Below are 5,776 nucleotides of genomic sequence, written 5' to 3' on the forward strand. Positions count from 1 at the left end.
CGGGGCATTCTACACAAAATAGTGGTGCTAATCTAGTTCTAGTTCTATATTTAGGGGTGTATTCAATTGGGATTTTGAAGAATTTTTAATAATTCATGGATTTTAAAAGATTTTCGTTGATTTTAATTCTTCATGGATTTTGATGGAGTTGGTCCAAAATCTTGTAGAGTCTTGCAGATTTTGAAGAGTTTTTTGGAAATCCATCAAAATCTCACGTATTTTGAAGAGATTTCAAGATATTAAAAATGTACTAGCAAATCCATCAAAATTCACAACTTTTTTAAATAAAAGAAAATTCAATGACTTTTGAATACCATCAGATTTTGATGGATTTTTTAAAATCCAAATTGAATACCACCAAATTCTGATTGACTTTTTAAAATCTAAATTGAATACACTCAGATTTTAAACGACTTTTTCCAATCCTTGTTGAATACCTTCAGATTTTAAAGGATTATTTAAAATCCAAATTGAATACCCCATGATTTCTAAAATCCATAAAAATCCTTCAAAATCCCAATTGAATACACCCCCCTTAATGTCTTTCGGGCTGTGCTTAGAGTAAACTATATCGTGCGCACCTCAACTAACAATTTTATGCACTGCCCTTGTTTATCACCTCCCCTCTTCTTTGTCAATTCCCTCTTCTTTTCCCCTATTCTTTTTCCCTCTTCTTTTCCCACTTACATTAAGAAAGTATGCGATGGCTGATGAAGAAAACATATTAGACCCGTGAAGAAAACATATTAGACCCACTCTGCGAGTGTGATAGAATGAGCGTAGTGAAGACGCGTTAATGTTAGTGTGGGAGAACGCTGTTCGGAGGTTCCGAGAATGTGGGTACGAGTCATGTGGGTTTTTGAAGTGACTTGATCCACCACATGCGGTCGTGATGTAATTTTTATTGAAGAGTTGTAAGAGCGTAATTTAAGCATAATTTGGTCGTTCAGGCGCAAGATGGACAGATTGCGTGCAAACCATGAAACCGCGAAGAATAATTTAAAAATAAAGTAAGGCTTCATGGTGGTTACAATGCTCATTATATTTGTTGTGATGATGAGTAGTGCTCTCACCTTTGATACGCCTGACAATATTGAAGAATACGACTCCGATGACAGTGTTTAAATCGTTTGATTTTAGTTTGATGATATGTATATTATTTTGCTTAGCCATTTGACACCAACCTTGTTTAATTTGATGTATATATGTATCTTGTAATGTTGAAATATTTTAGTTGAATGTTCTAATGTTCCTTTTATATTTTTATGTTATTGATTTCAATTACGTCAACTAGTTATGGAAAAAATGATTTAAAACCAAACAAATTATCATTTAATTGCATGGGAAGATAGGTACACAAAATTTATTTAGATAAATTAACATTGAAAAAGACAAGGCATTTCCTGCCATAGTTGATTAAACGAGATGGCAGATGGCTGCTGGTGGTGTGACCATCTCGATGACTCCCCCTTTGGCTGCAAGGAAGTGAGTCGCAATGGTATTTGCATCACCATTGGCATCTGGGTATGCTGGAGTTCCATATGAGCCCATTTCTTCTTAAAAAACATGGTGATCATGTCCACCAAGCCAGCCATACCATAATCAGGATCAGGGTTGTTGATTTTCAAGTGCGTCCCTACTTTCGCTAAAAAGAACTACACTCAACTTCTCTCTCTCACATGCCATCTTTAGGTCATAGTATATGGCCCAAAGCTCAGCAGTCTCGCGGTCAGCCAAGCCAATCATCCCCCCAACCCCTCGAACCCCCCTCCATGTTTCTTTAGCACACCTCCCACACTCGCTTTGAACTGACTCCCGTCAAACACACCCTTCACACATAGTTTGTAAGAAATTTTAAAACTGCTCTTGCTATTAGTTTTTGGTTTATGCAAGATGAACAAAGTTACCTTGTTTAAATATGCACTACAAGTGGTTGGGTGAATGTAATGTTTTCAAGAGATTGTAAAAGGTTTAAAGTTACAAGATTCAAAGTATTGACCTTTGAATTGAGTAGTCAATGCATGCAACTGCACTCTTTGATCAATGCAAAGAACCAATGCTTGTTACTGTTAGCTTACGAAGAAGCACACAACCTATGGCTGTGTAACACATTTAGAAAAAAAAATAATTTAAAAAAATTTACACCATTGAATGCTGGTTTCATTCATAAATAATAGTGTCACATAGTAGTAACTGGTTTAGTACATTAAATTTTTTTTAATATAATGCATTGGTTATAATTGAATAACTACTAGTAAATACCAAAAATAATTATATAGTAACCTCTTAAGATAAATTAATTCATATAGTAACCAAAAGTATTAACCAACACATTTAGTAGTAATATAAGATCATTTTAGATCATATTTTTCATGGTGACCTTGATGTAAGAGTTGCTTTCCTTGCACTGGCTTGTGCTTCCAACTGTTACAAAGTAGTCACTTGATTACCATCCCTCAAACCACCAACTGGTTGAACTCCAAGTGGTGTATTAGTCACCTTAGTTGGTTGGCTAGCAGAACTGAAGATGCCACCTTGACTACATTCATGAACATGTGGCAGGGTGATTGACTGCATAGGATCACAAGCCACATTAGAGCCTTTTTGGATAAGCTTTTTTTCATGGTGCCTTCTGATTTGCTTGACATTTAGGCTTAATAACCTTCTTTTGTGGTGTCTTATGTTCAGAAGTGTTTTTGACAATGTCTAATTTCTACAAGGCATAACAACAAATTATGAAATTCAATAAAAAATTAAACATGTATGCATACTACATCAAAGACATAACAAATTAAGGCACAACAAATATTAACTAGTTACCTTATATAGGCATGTTCTAATATTATGACTTCCCTCCTTACAATAACTACAAAACAACTTTGTATTAGTCCTCCTTAGCTTGGTTGGATCAATGTTAGGGCTAAAATACGCACTAATATTCACGCAAGTATACGCGTTCGCAAGTAATATAGAATACTTTCTAGTTCGTTCCCACAGAGACTCAGACTAAATTATTGTCTAATTAAACTCACTCACCAGTGTATGATTACTTCTCAATGTTAAGATACTAACACTTAAAATTGTTGATTAAATATTAACTATAATTAACTACTTAATTAATCACTTAACTAACACTTCAATTTATCAATAATAAAACACTCATGAGATCACAACTTCATTATTACTTCCTTCTATAGCCATTGTTATTACCTTTAGCATGTGACAGTGATGATATTAATCGAATAACACGAAACAGATAAAAGCCAACTTTCATTGTACTAATACCATTCTACCAAGCATCCACAATTAAGATAGAAGTTGAATAGTCATCAATTATGTTGAGTTCCTATATGCCTACAGAAATTGACAACACAACAATTTAAGCACAAGTTATTCCTTTTGATTACATAGGGCAAATAAAACTGTTAGAGTTACCCACTAATCATGCACAACGTACATGAACCTATGCTAGCATGGCAAGTTCTAAATCTCAAGATCCACCGTCGCTTCACAAGAGATTAACACCCTATCTTATATGTTCGCGACGCACATAAGACGAATACGCACAACCAATACTAGATATCATACAATCATCACACACTAAAGTATTAAACAATTAACTAAAGAATTCCATAATAAATCCGTTGCAACCCCATGATCACGATTAGCCCATAATAGTACTTATCGTCATCATGGGTTCATATGAAATCATGATAAACAAACACAAGAAAATAATAACTAAACTAATTATATTAAAACAGAGTACGTCACAAGAGTAAATAAGTTCAAAGCAAGAAAACTAGCATCCAACGTTATAACGAAACAAGAATCACAAGAAGATATGCTTCCTCTTCGTTGCGGTGTGCTAAATCGGTCTTCTTCCTTATCTCCTTCGCTCCTTGCGTAAAAACACAATCTTCTTCAATCCACACTTGTGAAAACGTCTCAAATCTACTTATATAATAGTCCCATAAAACTCAGATTACATAGAAGTGGAAACCAAACAGAAGTAGAAGTCCAGAAACATTATATCTTTTTTCCCGACCCTGCGCGGCCGCTCAGCAATGCTGAGCGGGCGCTCAGACCTCTACTGGAAAAAATCTGATTTTGCTCCGTTTCTTCGCCGTAATCTGCCCGTTTCTTTCCTCTCGCAATGGTGAACACATGCCAAGGCTTATTCTTGATGATTCCTCCCCCGAAATGCAACTAATACCCTGAAATGCATAAACACTAGAAAAACGCATCAAATACATAAAATACTTGATTTCAAGACACCAATTTAAGCCATTTTAAGACGTTCTAAGTGGTATAAAATGCCACTTATCACACCCCCAAACTTAAATCGATGCTTGTCCTCAAGCGTCACAGACTCAAAAACAAATAAAAACATGCATGAATGCAATCTATATGAAAATGCAGCGATCCCCCTTACTACGATTAACCAACCAAATTGCAACATCTCAACGAATGCAGTTAGACAACTAAGATCAATAAACTCATGCAAACGGACATACAGCCAGAAACGTGGTGTGTGCAAATGCTTAACAGATATGCTTCGAAACTAGACCAATTATTATGACTAGACTATCCTCAAGGCAATCCAATGATTATACAAAGAATAAAAAATTCTAGGCACAAAGTGATATACAACACTACAAGAACTCTGGAGTTTATTACGGAATCGTGCTTTTTATTCACAACTCAAATGCTTATTTGACCGTGCAATGAGTGAGGTCCACAAAAGACTTATACAATGGTATCCATGTAACGAGCGTTAGGTTAGCGGATCCCAGACTCTAAAAGCCTTAGGTCACTAGGCACAAAGTCCCCTAAGAACTTAATAACTCGAATACCAAATAGCACACTCTTGATCAATTATGCATAAACTATTTTTTTTTTTTACTTCTGAGCAAGTGCGTTTCGCTCCATTTTGCTCAACCCTAGACTACTCGCACCATATGCGAGCCGGCTACTAGCCATTTGACGCCTAGCCACAACTAGCAACAACTTCCATATTTTTTTTTTCTCCAAAATTTTTTCTTTTTCATGCCTTTATCACTAAGAACCTATAATCGAATTCTAAGCATAATAAGTAGATTGACCTTGAAAACAACCAAATCATAACAACAATCTAGCCCTTACGCATTCTCTAAGACTTAGTGGACTTACAATTGTTTCTAGCATGCATATCAACCTACACGACTTAATATCACTTTAATGCTATCACTACACTCGCATCAATATCACAATTCAGTCGATAAATCATTGCAAAAGGGATCATGGTAAATGCATGAGCTACATGACATTCATAACAAAAAAACTATATGGCATAAATTATGCAACTATATGAACTAAACTATCATGAATATGCAACTATATGACACACACACAATATTCCTTAACTACCACCCCCAAACTTAAAATCTTCACTGTCCTCAGTGAAAGTAGTAGAAAGGAACATAGGGTATACCTACTCGGAGTCATCATCATCATCACCCTCAGTGGGTGGAGTATCAGGCGGCGGGTATGCAAAGTCCTCACCAAAAACTGGCCACTGGATATCAGCTCCAAGGCCCCGAAAAGCAGTCCCTAACGCAAGGGTGAGCTCCTGAGCAAACCTGCTCTGCGTCTCATACATGGCATCCATCCGCCGTGAAAGCCTCCTATACTGGGCATCAACCATCCCAGCACCCTCCTGAGCTCTCGAAGAACCAGCCTCATCACGCCCTGGCCTAGCCATAGTAGCACGTCGTGCTGGACGTCCTCCTGGAAGATG

The sequence above is a fragment of the Apium graveolens genome, chromosome 4, assembly GCF_009905375.1.
Source record: "Apium graveolens cultivar Ventura chromosome 4, ASM990537v1, whole genome shotgun sequence".
Taxonomy (NCBI): domain Eukaryota; kingdom Viridiplantae; phylum Streptophyta; class Magnoliopsida; order Apiales; family Apiaceae; genus Apium; species Apium graveolens.